Source organism: Crotalus tigris, unplaced genomic scaffold, assembly GCF_016545835.1.
Source record: "Crotalus tigris isolate CLP2741 ecotype Arizona unplaced genomic scaffold, ASM1654583v1 scf7180000019754.1282937, whole genome shotgun sequence".
In the NCBI taxonomy this organism is placed as follows: Eukaryota; Metazoa; Chordata; class Lepidosauria; order Squamata; family Viperidae; genus Crotalus; species Crotalus tigris.
Window position 1 is genome coordinate 435,854 of NW_024097694.1, and position 16,066 is coordinate 451,919.

The window sequence follows — 16,066 nt, forward strand, 5'->3', positions numbered from 1 at the left end:
AAAGGGGGAAAGAGAAAGAAAAGGCGTTAACTTCCAACTCCCTTCGCAAACTAACCCCGGCATTTCCTAGTGGTCTCCTATCCCTGCTTTAATCCAAGTCTGCTTAAGCTTTTCCAGATCAGTCCACTGCTACATCCTTAAGGCAGTCCTCGACTTACAGCCAGAATTGGAACCAGTATTGCCATTGCTAAGCTAGGTGGTCCTTAAGCAAGTTGTCTTCAGATTTACGGTGTTTTTGACATGATCGTTAAGCGAATCACGGTAGTTGTTTAGTGAATCAGGCAGTCATTAAGCAAGTGCAGTTTTGCCCATTGCTGTCACTTGTCGTAACTCCAAGCCGATGTCCCTGCACCCAAGTCATGAGCGTGTGACCTTGGGGTTGCTGCTACAGTCGTATGTGCGAGGACCCGTGATACATCACACTTTTCAGTGCCATTGGAACTTTGAACGGTCCCAAAAGGAAAGGCTATAAAACGAGGACTATTATGGGGTACTTGGTTAGGGACTGTACAACATTTAATCTTTTTGTTTCTTTACCCACATTCTCATAACATCTTTTTAAGATGAATAACATCTAATCCTTATGTGTATTTCCCTTTGACTCCATTTGACATGGACACAAAAACCTGGATTCTCTGGATCTCTAATGCTAGATTTCAGATGCAAGGGACAACGTTTTATTTAAACAAAACAAGGGGCAACATCTGTGGCTTCCCAGCTCTCCGGACAATGGACAGTTGTCCATTCAGGTCAACAATCTACAGCAGCAACAGCAGCCGCCGCAGAGCTGTGCTTCCCAGGCCACAGTGGGAGACCTGTGGAAAACCGAGGAGGACAACGGAGAAGGACTGAACCATGTCAAAATGGTGATGCAAGAATTACAGCTGCAGACCAGGTGGTTGGAGAAAGACAGTGAAGATCTCCACAGGGAGGTCCCCAGCCAATGACCTTCTTCAGAAATGGTTTTTGTACTCCTAAGCGACCAGCACATGAGACAACTCGCTGACCCTCTCTCCCCATAGCTGGAATGGAGGAACGGTGGCCTTTTACCCTTTTGAGAAAGAAAAGGAATTCTTCCCCTCCCTTCCGCTGACTTGCCACCTAGTGTGCCGGGGAGCCAGGCGAGCCCCCCCCTTACCAGCTGAAGCAACAGCTTCACCGTCGCCCTCCCAGTCACTGATTTATCTGACACACCAGCATTTCCCGGGTGAGTCCCTGATGCCATTAATGGTCATTAAGCAAGTGCAGTTTTGCCCATTGCTGTCACTTGTCGTAACTCCAAGCCGATGGCCATGCACCCAAGTCATGAGTGTGCGATCCTAGGGTTGCTGCTACAGTCATATGTGCAAGGACCCGTGATACATCACTCTTTTCAGTGCCATTGGAACTTTGAACGGTTCCAAAAGGAAAGGCTATAAAACGAGGACTATTGTAGGGTACTTGTTTAGGGACTGTACAAGATTTAATCTTTTTGTTTCTTTAGCCACATTCTCATAACATCTTTTTAAGATGAATAACATCTAATCCTTATGTGTATTTCCCTTTGATTCCAATTGACATGGACAGAAACCCTGGATTCTCTGGATCTCTAATGCTAGATTTCAGATGTAAGGGACAACGTTTTAATTTGGACTTTACCCCCAAAACAAGGGGCAACATCTGTGGCTTCCCAGCTCTCCGGACAATGGACAGTTGTCCATTCAGGTGGAGGAGCTCTGGTGGATGAGGATTCAGGGCTCACTTGCAAAAGCCCTTGAAGAGCCGGCCAATCAGTGAATAAGGCATGCCCTCCAGTGAAGGCAGCCATATGGTGATTATTTTTCAACTCTCAGCTTGGCTTGTGACATCAGGGGCTCCTGCTAACCTCATTGGCTGGAGATTGCCATGACAACCTCCAGCATCCTTGGTAGTCTGGACCACAGGGCTGGAAGGCTCTGTTCCAAATCCCTGGAAAATGACTGGATTGGATGGCTGGCACTGTGGGCACAGCGAGGACCTCCCTCGTTTGGACGTGTCAGAAGGAAGAGACACTTCCCATTAAGGCAGAATTAGGGGGCGAGACTAGAAAAGTGGGGTTCAATCCCGGATCACAGCGGTGCTGATACCTGCCATGTTAGCAGCCTCCATATATGTGACCAAACTGCCAATCCACCATCTCAAAGGTACATATCTCTGGAAAGGGGCTGGGACCAGCTGGCTGGGGGGATGGGACAGCAATGTGATTTAGGAAAAAATGGTCTTCAAGATGTCCCAGTTCAAGATACACATTGAGACCATAAAGTTAGAAATTGACCGGGCTCAAAGATTTGCGGAAATTAAGCTAAAAACGGACTCCTTTGGCTACATATGGTTATTTCCCGAACACACTCGGCCTGGTGATAGATTTACTTATTTATTTATTATTTTTATTACTGAGATTTATTACTGACCTTTATTGTTTCCCTAAATAGCTCAAGACAGTGAACGTACCGAAGAGTCCTTCATCCCTACAACAACAAGCTTGTGAGGTAGGCTAAGACTGAGAGAGGGAGACTGGCTCAAGGTCACCCAGCAGACTGTCGTGCCTTGGATGGCCCTGGTCAGTACTTGGAGCGGAGGCTTCTTTCCTATTTCGCCTCTTACGGTCACCAGAAGCAACCTAGTAGGGCCAGAGATGGCCAAACTGATCGATTGCTGATACCGACATCTTTGCACTCTTTTGAGAGGTGATTTGTCTTGAAAAGGAGTCAGAATCAAATGGGAAGTTGGGACAGTTAGAAGGGAGGTCATGATCGATGCATTATATCCGTGTTTCCCAAAATGGGCCACTTTAAGGCCGGTTAGCAAAATGGCCCCTGAACGGAGGAAGGATGTGACTGTGTCTCTCCATTTCTTCAGACAGGTCAGCAACAGGGAAGAAACGGTCCTAAAGTGAATATCTCTGGGCTATCTCTCAGCGGCCAGTGATGGTCTCCATCTCCATCTTCAGACCCAGGAATTCAAGAGACAAACAATGGATGAAAGAGCAGCACACTTGCCTCAAGAAGATGGTCGATCAACTAAAGAGCACAACAAAAAAGTGGCAGAAACCTGCTGGACAAAAGAGAAAGGTTGGAGCGTGCCACCACCATGATCCCTCAGCGAGGGCTAAAGATCAAATATTTGGTGAAACACACTGAAGAACTGCACAAAGAACGGTGCAGGTCAGCAGCCAAGCGGCCTTTCTCAAATATGAGAAGGCTGCCTTAGAACCTTTGAGAAGAGGTCTCGAAGAAATCTTGAACCTTCTTAAGAACTTAAGAAGCACCTCTAAAGTCTGCAGCATTTACAGGTTGCGACGGACCAAAGTTACTATGTGGAGAAAAGCCACTCCAGCCAACTGATGCCGAAAGTCAGTCCTCTTCAGCAGAATGTGAGGGAAAAAAAGAAGCAGGTCAACAATCTACAGCAGCAACAGCAGCCGCCGCAGAGCTGTGCTTCCCAGGCCACAGTGGGAGACCTGTGGAAAGCCGAGGAGGACAACGGAGAAGGACTGAACCATATCAAAATGACGATGCAAGAATTGCAGCTGCAGACCAGGTGTTTGGAGAAAGACAGAGAAGATCTCCACAGGGAGGTCCCCAGCCAAGTGGCCTTCTTCAGAAATGGTTTTGGCGCTCCTAAGCGACCAGCACATGGGACAACTCGCTGACCCTCTCTCCCCATAGCTGGAATGGAGGAACGGTGGCCTTTTACCCTTTCAAGAAAGAAAAGGAATTCTTCCCCTCCCTTCCCCTGACTTGCCACCTAGTGTGCCGGGGAGCCAGGCGAGCCCCCCCCCCCACCAGCTGAAGCAACAGCTTCACCGTCGCCCTCCCAGTCACTGATTTTTCTGACACCCCAGCACTTCCCGGGCGAGTCCCTGATGCCATTAATGGTCATTAAGCAAGTGCAGTTTTGCCCATTGCTGTCACTTGTCGTAATTCCAAGCCGATGGCCCTGCACCCAAGTCATGAGCGTGCGATCCTGGAGATGCTGCTACAGTCATATGTGCGAGGACCCGTGATACATCACACTTTTCAGTGCCATTGGAACTTTGAACGATCCCAAAAGCAAAGGCTATAAAACGAGGACTATTGCAGGGTACTTGTTTAGGGACTGTACAAGATTTAATCTTTTTGTTTCTTTAGCCACATTCTCATAACATCTTTTTAAGATGAATAACATCTAATCCTTATGTGTATTTCTCTTCGACTCCATTTGTCATGGACACAAAACCCTGGATTCTCTGGATCTCTAATGCTAGATTTCAGATGCAAGGGACAACGTTTTAATTTGGACTTTACCCCCCAAAAAAGGGGCAACATCTGTGGCTTCCCAGCTCTCTGGACAATGGACAGTTGTCCATTCAGGTGAAAGCTCTGGTGGATGAGGATTCAGGGCTCACTTGCAAAAGCCCCTGAAGAGCCAACCAATCAGTGAATAAGGCAGGCCCTCCAGTGAAGGCAGCCAGTTGGTGATTATCTTTCAACTCTCAGCTTGGCTTCTGACATCAGGGGCTCCTCCTAACCTCATTGGCTGGAGGTTGCCATGACAACCTCCAGCATCCTTGGTAGTTTGGACCACAGGGCTGGAAGGCTCTGTTCCAAATCCCTGGAAAGTGACTGGATTGGATGGCTGGCACTGTGGGCACAGCGAGGACCTCCCTCGTTTGGACGTGTCAGAAGGAAGAGACAGTTCCCGTTAAGGCAGAATTAGGGGGCGAGACTAGAAAAGTGGGGTTCAATCCCGGATCACAGCGAGGCTGATACCTGCCATGTTAGCAGCCTCCATATATGTGACCAAACTGCCAATCCACCATCTCAAAGGTACATATCTCTGGAAAGGGGCTGGGACCGGCAGGCTGGGGGGATGGGACAGCAATGTGATTTAGGAAGAAATCAAGATGTCCCAGTTCAAGATACACATTGAGACCATAAAGCTAGAAATTGACCGGGCTCAAAGATTTGCGGAAATTACGCTAAAAAGGGACTTCTTTGGCTAGATATGGTTATTTCCCGAACACACTCGGCCTGGTGATAGATTTACTTATTTATTTATTATTTTTAATACTGAGATTTATTACTAACCTTAATTGTTTCCCTAAATAGCTCAAGGCAATGAACATACCGAAGACTCCTTCGTCCCTACAACAACTAGCTTGTGAGGTAGGCTAAGACTGAGAGAGGGAGACTGGCTCAAGGTCACCCAGCAGACTGTCGTTCCTTGGATGGCCCTGGTCAGTACTTGGAGCGGAGGCTTCTTTCCTAATTCGCCTCTTACGGTCACCAGAAGCAACCTAGTAGGGCCAGAGATGGCCAAACTGACTGATTTCTGATACCGACTCCTTTGCACTCTTTTGAGAGGTGATTTGTCTTGAACAGGAGTCAGAATCAAATGGGAAGTCAGGATAGTTAGAAGGAAGGTCATGATCGATGCATTATGTCCGTGTTTTCCAAAATGGGCCACTTTAAGGCCGGTTAGCAAAATGGCCCCTGAACGGAGGAAGGATGTGACTGTGTCTCTCCATTTCTTCAGACGGGTCAGCAACAGGGAAGAAACTGTCCCACAGTGAAAATCCCTGGGCTATCTCTCAGTGGCCAGTGATGGTTAAGCAGTCAAGAGTTGCCTTTGACCTTCAGACCCAGGAATTCAAGAGACAAACGATGGATGAAAGAGCAGCACAGTTGCCTCAAGAAGACGGTCGATCAACTAAAGAGCACTACAACAAAGTGGCAGAAAACTGCTGGACAAAAGAGAAAGGTTGGAGCGTGCCACCACCATGATCCCTCAGCGAGGACTAAAGATCAAATATTTGGTGAAACACACTGAAGAACTGCACAAAGAACGGTGCAGGTCAGCAGCCAAGCGGCCTTTCTCAAATATGAGAAGGCTGCCTTAGAACCTTTGAGAAGAGGTCTCGAAGAAGTCTGGAACCTTCTTAAGAACTGAAGAAGCACCTCTAAAGTCTGCAGCATTTACAGGTTGAGACGGACCAAAGTTACTATGCGGAGAAAAGCCACTCCAGCCAACTGATGCCGAAAGTCAGTCCTCTTCAGCAGAATGTGAGGGAAAAAAAGAAGCAGGTCAACAATCTACAGCAGCAACAGCAGCCGCCGCAGAGCTGTGCTTCCCAGGCCACAGTGGGAGACCTGTGGAAAACCGAGGAGGACAACGGAGAAGGACTGAACCATGTCAAAATGGTGATGCAAGAATTACAGCTGCAGACCAGGTGGTTGGAGAAAGACAGTGAAGATCTCCACAGGGAGGTCCCCAGCCAATGACCTTCTTCAGAAATGGTTTTTGTACTCCTAAGCGACCAGCACATGAGACAACTCGCTGACCCTCTCTCCCCATAGCTGGAATGGAGGAACGGTGGCCTTTTACCCTTTTGAGAAAGAAAAGGAATTCTTCCCCTCCCTTCCGCTGACTTGCCACCTAGTGTGCCGGGGAGCCAGGCGAGCCCCCCCCTTACCAGCTGAAGCAACAGCTTCACCGTCGCCCTCCCAGTCACTGATTTATCTGACACACCAGCATTTCCCGGGTGAGTCCCTGATGCCATTAATGGTCATTAAGCAAGTGCAGTTTTGCCCATTGCTGTCACTTGTCGTAACTCCAAGCCGATGGCCATGCACCCAAGTCATGAGTGTGCGATCCTAGGGTTGCTGCTACAGTCATATGTGCAAGGACCCGTGATACATCACTCTTTTCAGTGCCATTGGAACTTTGAACGGTTCCAAAAGGAAAGGCTATAAAACGAGGACTATTGTAGGGTACTTGTTTAGGGACTGTACAAGATTTAATCTTTTTGTTTCTTTAGCCACATTCTCATAACATCTTTTTAAGATGAATAACATCTAATCCTTATGTGTATTTCCCTTTGATTCCAATTGACATGGACAGAAACCCTGGATTCTCTGGATCTCTAATGCTAGATTTCAGATGTAAGGGACAACGTTTTAATTTGGACTTTACCCCCAAAACAAGGGGCAACATCTGTGGCTTCCCAGCTCTCCGGACAATGGACAGTTGTCCATTCAGGTGGAGGAGCTCTGGTGGATGAGGATTCAGGGCTCACTTGCAAAAGCCCTTGAAGAGCCGGCCAATCAGTGAATAAGGCATGCCCTCCAGTGAAGGCAGCCATATGGTGATTATTTTTCAACTCTCAGCTTGGCTTGTGACATCAGGGGCTCCTGCTAACCTCATTGGCTGGAGGTTGCCATGACAACCTCCAGCATCCTTGGGGAGTCTGGACCACAGGGCTGGGAGGCTCTGTTCCAAATCCCTGGAAAGTGACTGGATTGGATGACTGGCACTGTGGGAACGGCGAGGATCTCCCTCGTTTGGACGTGTCAGAAGGAAGAGACAGTTCCCGTTAAGGCAGAATTAGGGGGCAAGACTAGAAAAGTGGGGTTCAATCCTGGATCACAGCGGTGCTGATACCTGCAGTGTTAGCAGCCTCCGTACCTGTGGACCAACTGCCAATCCACCATCTCAAAGGTACATGTCTCCAGAAAGGGGCTGGGACTGGCTGGCTGGGGGGAGGGGGCAGCAATGTGATCTAGGAAAAAATGGGCTTCAAGATGTCCCAGTTCAAGATACGCATTGAGACCACAAAGCTGGAAACTGATCGGGCTCAAAGATTTGGGGAAATTAAGCTAAAAAGGGACCCCTTTGGCTAGATATGGTTATATCTCGAACACACTTGGCCTGGTGATAGATTTATCTATATTTATTTATTATTTTTATTACTGAGATTTATTACTGACCTTTATTGTTTCCCTAAATAGCTCAAGGCAATGAACATACCGAAGACTCCTTCATCCCTACAACAACTAGCTTGTGAGGTAGGCTAAGACTGAGAGAGGGAGACTGGCTCAAGGTCACCCAGCAGACTGTCGTTCCTTGGATGGCCCTGGTCAGTACTTGGAGCGGAGGCTTCTTTCCTATTTTGCCTCTTACGGTCACCAGAAGCAACCTAGTAGGGCCAGAGATGGCCAAACTGATCGATTGCTGATACCGACATCTTTGCACTCTTTTGAGAGGTGATTTGTCTTGAACAGGAGTTCAAATGGGAAGTCCGGACAGTTAGAAGGGAGGTCATGATCGATGCATTATGTCTGTGTTTCCCCAAATGGGCCACTTTAAGGCCGGTTAGCAAAATGGCCCCTGAACGGAGGAAGGATGTGACTGTGTCTCTCCATTTCTTCAGACAGGTCAGCAACAGGGAAGAAACGGCCCTAAAGTGAATATCCCTGGGCTATGTCAGCAGCCAGTGATGGTCTCCATCTCCAGGTTAAGCAGCCGAGAGATGCCTTTGACCTTCAGACCCAGGAATTCAAGAGACAAACAATGGATGAAAGAGCAGCACACTTGCCTCAAGAAGATGGTCGATCAACTAAAGAGCACAACAAAAAAGTGGCAGAAAACTGCTGGAAAAAAGAGAAAGGTTGGAGCGTGCCACCACCATGATCCCTCAGCGAAGGGACTAAAGATCAAATATTTGGTGAGACACACTGAAGAAGTGCACAAAGAACGGTGCAGGTCAGCAGCCAAGCGGCCTTTCTCAAATATGAGAAGGCTGCCTTAGAACCTTTGAGAAGAGGTCTCGAAGAAGTCTGGAACCTTCTTAAGAACTGAAGAAGCACCTCTAAAGTCTGCAGCATGAATAGGTTGAGACGGACCAAAGTTACTATGCGGAGAAAAGCCACTCCAGCCAACTGATGCAGAAAGTCAGTCCTCTTCAGCAGAATGTGAGGGGAAAAAAGAAGCAGGTCAACAATCTACAGCAGCAACAGCAGCCGCCGCAGAGCTATACTTCCCAGGCCACAGTTGGAGACCTGTGGAAAGCCGAGGAGGACAACGGAGAAGGACTGAACCATGTCAAAATGACAATGCAAGAATTACAGCTGCAGACGAGGTGTTTCGAGAAAGACAGTGAAGATCTCCACAGGGAGGTCCCCAGCCAAGTGGCCTTCTTCAGAAATGGTTTTTGTACTCCTAAGCGACCAGCACATGGGACAACTCGCTGACCCTCACTCCCCATAGCTGGAATGGAGGAACGGTGGCCTTTTACCCTTTCGAAGAAAGAAAAGGAATTCTTCCCCTCCCTTCCCCTCCCTTCCCCTGACTTGCCACTTAGTGTGCCGGGGAGCCAGGCGAGCCCCCCCCCCACCAGCTGAAGCAACACCTTCACCCTCGCCCTCCCAATCACTGCAGGGCTGTCAGCTGAGTTGAACACCTCACAGCCACCAAGCATCAGGGCCTGAGAGGGCTGGGGAATCCCAGGGCTCCGAGCCAAAAAGGAGCCTGGAGGTGAACTTGGTAGGGTGAGTCCACAGGCTCCTCTCCAAGCCTCAGAGTTCCAGCTGAGGATGAGGGCCACCAGGGACAGGGTGAGGGCTCTGCGGTGGGCAGAGCAGAAAGTCTGGCCAGAACAGGATCTGGAACCCAGACCCGAGTGGCTGAATGAGCCGAGCAGCTGGCATCCCAGCAGCCCACAGGAGAGGAGCAGAGAGGAGAACAGCTAGAAGCCGAACTGGGAGCCGAGGGGTCCGCAGGAGACGCCACGAGGCAGCAGAGACCCCCGGAGGCCGCAAGGCTGACGGAGCTGGTGGCAGAGCTGGAAGACAGGGCTGGGCTGAGGGTCTCGGGGGCAGGCAGACATTCCTGCTGCTCCAGAGCCTGCAAGAGAGTGGCAACAGAAGGGAGAAGCCGGGGGTGGTCAGTGGCCTGTGGGTGGTCAAGTAGTCTTAGGGGTGGTAGAACATAAGAGATTGATTCATAGGGCTGGAAGGGACTTTGGAGGTCTTCTACTCCAACCGTCTGCTCAAGGCAGGAACTTTCTGCCATCCCAGTCAAATGGTTTGCTTGTCCATTTTTGAAAACTTCCAGTGATGGAGCACTCACAACTTCTTACTGTCTCAAAATTTCTCCTGACTTCTTGGTTGGGTCTCCCTTTCAACGTCCCCCCTTGTCTTTTTTCCTGCTCTGCAGTTCTTAAGTCACTCCCTGTCCTTTGAGACAAACCCTAACAGTGTGGAAGACTGCTGTTGTGTCTGCCCGATCCTTATCATCTTCGATAGGCTACACATAGCGAACTCCCTGAACCGTTCATGAAACGATTTAGCCTCCAGCTCTTAAATCATCTTTGTTGCTCTTCTCTTCAAACTTTCTGCAGTCTCAACAATGTTTTCTATTGGGCTGACCAGAATTGGATACAGTATTCCAAGGTGGTCTCACCAGCGCGATATAAAGCAGTACCAGCACTTCTGGCGATCTTGAAACTGCCCCTCTTTTATTGCTGCCTAAGACTGCATTGGCCTGTGTTGACAGCTGCAGCACACTTCTGGCTGATCCTTCAGTGGTTTTCCTCTAGATCCGTCTCACAGTTATCCCTGCTGAGCCAGGTACCGCTCCTTCTGTGCCTGTGCAATTGATTTTCCTGCCTAAAGAAGAACTGTACCTTTCTCACCAATGAACTGCATCTTGTTAGATGGGCCCAATGTTCACGTCTGTCAAGATCCTCCTGGATATTGAGCCTATCTTCCAACAATCTTGATGTCCTCTGCACATTTGATGAGTTCCCCTTGTATCCCCTCATCTAGATCATTGATGAAGATGTGGAAGAGTCCTGGGCCCAAGGCAGATCCCTGAGGTTCCCCACTGAATGCTTCCCCCCATGTAGATGTACAGGTAGCTCCATTAAGGAATAAACACTGGGTGCGTCTGGTCAGCCCCCTGAGGACCCATCTGAAGGTGATACTGGTGGATGTCCATTTCTAGGTGCTCGCAAATCCTCCACTTGATTCTCTATTCCAGGATTTTCCCAGGAATTGATGTCAAGTTCTTTTTCCAGTTCTCTGAGAGCTCCCCTGGGCTGCAGGAGCATTCAGAAATGACGTTTGGTGACACCAAAATTAGGTCGGCCAGCTCCTTTGGAAGCCTGGGAGGGTCGGCGTGATTTCTACCCATCCAGAGTGGATTGGTCCTCTTTGACTAATTTCGTGCCTATTTGGAATCGTATACAGATTCTATCTCTCTCGCTGTTGCTGTTGATAGGCTGTTTTTTTTTTCTTTTGCTGAAAAAGAGATGGAAAGGAGTTAAGCATTTCTGAATTCACCCTGCTGCCTGTCTCCTTCCTGCCTTCTGCTCCCATTAGTGGACCTATTGACTTTCTTGACTTTCTTCTTGTTCCTTATATAAAATTTTCCTTTATTATTTTTGGTCTTAGTTGCCAGTCTTTGCCCATTCCAGGCCTTTGCTATTCCGAGTCGGTCCTTGCAAATTCAGTCTACTCGCTGGTATTCTGCTTTACTTATGTGCCCTTCTTTCCATTTTTTTCTACCTGACCATATTGTACTTCTCGGAGGGCTCTTTGAGCAACCATTCTGGTATCTCATGATATCTTTAATTTTTCTGTGTCGTATTGTTTTTTCTCGGTCCTTCATCGTTTCATTTTCCAGGGTTTTCTTTTAATCAAAATGGACATATATATAACACATTACAGGTGTAGAGTTTAGCTATCTATTAGGGCTTGTTAAGGCACTTGAGCTATGTTTTAACCAAACAAGCTTTTTAAAAAGTGGAGACATATAATTAAGGAGAGAAATATCGGCATATATAGGGGGTTTTAGGATTTTTTTTTCATTTCATACTTTAGATATTATATATGCAGTAGACATATATAATGCATTACAAAAATAGTATAGTTATTGAAGATTTGTTTTAGTCTTTTATTTAAAGTGGACATATGCATTGAAAATAGAGTGTAGGAATATATTAGGGCGTTTTTGGTAACTCGAGGTTTGTTCTAAATAAATGTATTTCTCAAACTGTGAACATATAGGGTGCAGGAGAAAAGTGGGGTATTAGGGCTTTTTGAGTTACTGGAGGTGTGTTGTAACAGAATGTTTTTTTAACGTTGGCATATATAATGCAGGCGAGCAATAGAGTACTTACAGCTGGATGTTAGGTCGTCCTTCTCTTGCTCCCCCCGAGAGGCTCTGGAGCAGCAGGAGCTTCTGCCTGCCCCCGAGACCCTCTACCCAGCCCCGTCCCCCAGTTCCGCCACCCGCTCCCTCCGCCTTGCTGCCTCGGCGCTCTCTGCTCCCCCGAGGCCTCTCCTGGGGACCCCTCGGCTCCCGGCCCAGCTCCTGGCTCCTCTCCTCTCTTCTCCTCTCCTGCGGGCTGTGGGCTCCCGACTGCTCGGCCCATTCGGCTGCTTGGTTCCGGTTCCCAGGTCCAGCGGTGGCCAGACTAGCCTGGCACACTAGGTAGCAAGTCTCCCACCCCCTCCCTCTCTGCCCCCGTCCCCCATCCTCTCCTGGATATGTAGTGAAACCTGATTGTGCGGCTGCCATCCTGATTTTTCTGCCACCCCAGCACTTCCTGGGCGAGTCCCTGCTGCCATTAATGGTCATTAAGCAAGTGCAGTTTTGCCCATTGCTGTCACTTGCCGTAACTCCAAGCCGATCGCCCTGCACCCAAGTCATGAGCGTGCAACCCTGGAGATGCTGCTACAGTCATATGTGCGAGGACCCGTGATACATCACTCTTTTCAGTGCCATTGAAACTGTAGGCACAGCGAGGATCTCCCTCGTTTGGATGTGTCAGAAGAAAGAGACAGTTCCCATTAAGGCAGAATTAGGGGGCGAAACTAGAAATGTGGGGCTCAGTCCCGGATCACAGCGGTGCTGATACCTGCCGTGTTAGCAGCCTCCGTTCCTGTGGACCAACTGCCAATCCACCATCTCAAAGGTACATGTCTCTGGAAAGGGGCTGGGGCTGGCTGGCTGGGGGGAGGGGGCAGCAATGTGATCTAGAGAAAAAATGGGCTTCAAGATGTCCCAGTTCAAAATAGGCATTGAGACCACAAAGCTGGAAACTGACCGGGCTCAAAGATTTGGGGAAATTAAGCTAAAAAGGGACTCCTTTGGCTAGATATGGTTATATTTCGAACATACTCGGCCTGGTGATAGATTTACTTATTTATTTATTATTTTTATTACTGAGATTTATTACTAACCTTAATTGTTTCCCTAAATAGCTCAAGGCAATGAACATACCGAAGACTCCTTCGTCCCTACAACAACTAGCTTGTGAGGTAGGCTAAGACTGAGAGAGGGAGACTGGCTCAAGGTCACCCAGCAGACTGTCGTGCCTTGGATGGCCCTGGTCAGTACTTGGAGCGGAGGCTTCTTTCCTATTTCGCCTCTTACGGTCACCAGAAGCAACCTAGTAGGGCCAGAGATGGCCAAACTGATCGATTGCTGATACCGACATCTTTGCACTCTTTTGAGAGGTGATTTGTCTTGAACAGGAGTTCAAATGGGAAGTCCGGACAGTTAGAAGGGAGGTCATGATCGATGCATTATGTCTGTGTTTCCCCAAATGGGCCACTTTAAGGCCGGTTAGCAAAATGGCCCCTGAACGGAGGAAGGATGTGACTGTGTCTCTCCATTTCTTCAGACAGGTCAGCAACAGGGAAGAAACGGCCCTAAAGTGAATATCCCTGGGCTATCTCTCAACAGCCAGTGATGGTTAAGCAGTGAAGAGATGCCTTTGACCTTCAGACCCAGGAATTCAAGAGACAAACAACGGATGAAAGAGCAGCACAGTTGCCTCAAGAAGATGGTCGATCAACTAAAGAGCACAACAAAAAAGTGGCAGAAAACTGCTGGAAAAAAGAGAAAGGTTGGAGCGTGCCACCACCATGATCCCTCAGCGAGGGCTAAAGATCAAATATTTGGTGAGACACACTGAAGAAGTGCACAAAGAACTGTGCAGGTCAGCAGCCAAGCGGCCTTTCTCAAATATGAGAAGGCTGCCTTAGAACCTTTGAGAAGAGGTCTCGAAGAAGTCTGGAACCTTCTTAAGAACTGAAGAAGCACCTCTAAAGTCTGCAGCATGAATAGGTTGAGACGGACCAAAGTTACTATGCGGAGAAAAGCCACTCCAGCCAACTGATGCAGAAAGTCAGTCCTCTTCAGCAGAATGTGAGGGGAAAAAAGAAGCAGGTCAACAATCTACAGCAGCAACAGCAGCCGCCGCAGAGCTATACTTCCCAGGCCACAGTTGGAGACCTGTGGAAAGCCGAGGAGGACAACGGAGAAGGACTGAACCATGTCAAAATGACAATGCAAGAATTACAGCTGCAGACGAGGTGTTTCGAGAAAGACAGTGAAGATCTCCACAGGGAGGTCCCCAGCCAAGTGGCCTTCTTCAGAAATGGTTTTTGTACTCCTAAGCGACCAGCACATGGGACAACTCGCTGACCCTCACTCCCCATAGCTGGAATGGAGGACCGGTGGCCTTTTACCCTTTCAAGAAAGAAAAGGAATTCTTCCCCTCCCTTCCCCTCCCTTCCCCTGACTTGCCACTTAGTGTGCCGGGGAGCCAGGCGAGCCCCCCCCCCACCAGCTGAAGCAACACCTTCACCCTCGCCCTCCCAATCACTGCAGGGCTGTCAGCTGAGTTGAACACCTCACAGCCACCAAGCATCAGGGCCTGAGAGGGCTGGGGAATCCCAGGGCTCCGAGCCAAAAAGGAGCCTGGAGGTGAACTTGGTAGGGTGAGTCCACAGGCTCCTCTCCAAGCATCAGAGTTCCAGCTGAGGATGAGGGCCACCAGGGACAGGGTGAGGGCTCTGCGGTGGGCAGAGCAGAAAGTCTGGCCAGAACAGGATCTGGAACCCACAACCGAGTGGCTGAATGAGCCGAGCAGCTGGCATCCCAGCAGCCCACAGGAGAGGAGCAGAGAGGAGAACAGCTAGAAGCCGAACTGGGAGCCGAGGGGTCCGCAGGAGACGCCACGAGGCAGCAGAGACCCCCGGAGGCTGCAAGGCTGACGGAGCTGGTGGCAGAGCTGGAAGACAGGGCTGGGCTGAGGGTCTCGGGGGCAGGCAGACATTCCTGCTGCTCCAGAGCCTGCAAGAGAGTGGCAACAGAAGGGAGATGCCGGGGGTGGTCAGTGGCTTGTGGATGGTCAAGTAGTCTTAGGGGTGGTAGAACATAAGAGATTGATTCATAGGGCTGGAAGGGACTTTGGAGGTCTTCTACTCCAACCGTCTGCTCAAGGCAGCAACTTTCTGCCATCCCAGTCAAATGGTTTGCTTGTCCATTTTTGAAAACTTCCAGTGATGGAGCACTCACAACTTCTTACTGTCTGAAAATTTCTCCTGACTTCTTGGTTGGGTCTCCCTTTCAACGTCCCCCCTTGTCTTTTTTCCTGCTCTGCAGTTCTTAAGTCACTCCCTGTCCTTTGAGACAGACCCTAACAGTCTGGAAGACTGCTGTTGTGTCTGCCCGATCCTTATCATCTTCGATAGGCTACACATAGCGAACTCCTTGAACCGTTCATGAAACGATTTAGCCTCCAGCTCTTAAATCATCTTTGTTGCTCTTCTCTTCAAACTTTCTGCAGTCTCAACAATGTTTTCTATTGGGCTGACCAGAATTGGATACAGTATTCCAAGGTGGTCTCACCAGTGCGATATAAAGCAGTACCAGCACTTCTGGCGATCTTGAAACTGGCCCTCTTTTATTGCTGCCTAAGACTGCATTGGCCTGTGTTGACAGCTGCAGCACACTTCTGGCTGATCCTTCAGTGGTTTTCCTCTAGATCCGTCTCACAGTTATCCCTGCTGAGCCAGGTACCGCTCCTTCTGTGCCTGTGCAATTGATTTTCCTGCCTAAAGAAGAACTGTACTTTTCTCACCAATGAACTGCATCTTGTTAGATGGGCCCAATGTTCACGTCTGTCAAGATCCTCCTGGATATTGAGCCTATCTTCCAACAATCTTGATGTCCTCTGCACATTTGATGAGTTCCCCTTCTATCCCCTCATCTAGATCATTGATGAAGATGTGGAAGAGTCCTGGGCCCAAGGCAGATCCCTGAGGTTCCCCACTGAATGCTTCCCTTCTTGTAGATGTAGCGGTAGCTCCATTAAGGAATAAACACTGGGTGCGTCTGGTCAGCCCCCTGAGGACCCATCTGAAGGTGATACTGGTGGATGTCCATTTCTAGGTGCTCGCAAATCCTCCACTTGATTCTCTATTCCAGGATT

At 48.9% G+C, this 16,066-nt stretch overlaps 2 long non-coding RNA genes across 2 annotated transcripts; both read left to right on the forward strand.

The window, feature by feature from the left end:
• Positions 1-2,017: 2,017 nt before the first annotated feature.
• LOC120317649 lies at positions 2,018-4,298 on the forward strand. The gene is made up of 3 exons (XR_005559285.1): positions 2,018-2,162; positions 2,451-2,507; positions 2,878-4,298. It is a non-coding gene; the product is annotated as an uncharacterized LOC120317649 (long non-coding RNA).
• An 8,045-nt stretch (positions 4,299-12,343) lies between these two features.
• LOC120317653 lies at positions 12,344-14,266 on the forward strand. Its single transcript, XR_005559288.1, has 3 exons — positions 12,344-12,757; positions 13,047-13,103; positions 13,469-14,266. It is a non-coding gene; the product is annotated as an uncharacterized LOC120317653 (long non-coding RNA).
• Positions 14,267-16,066: the final 1,800 nt, after the last annotated feature.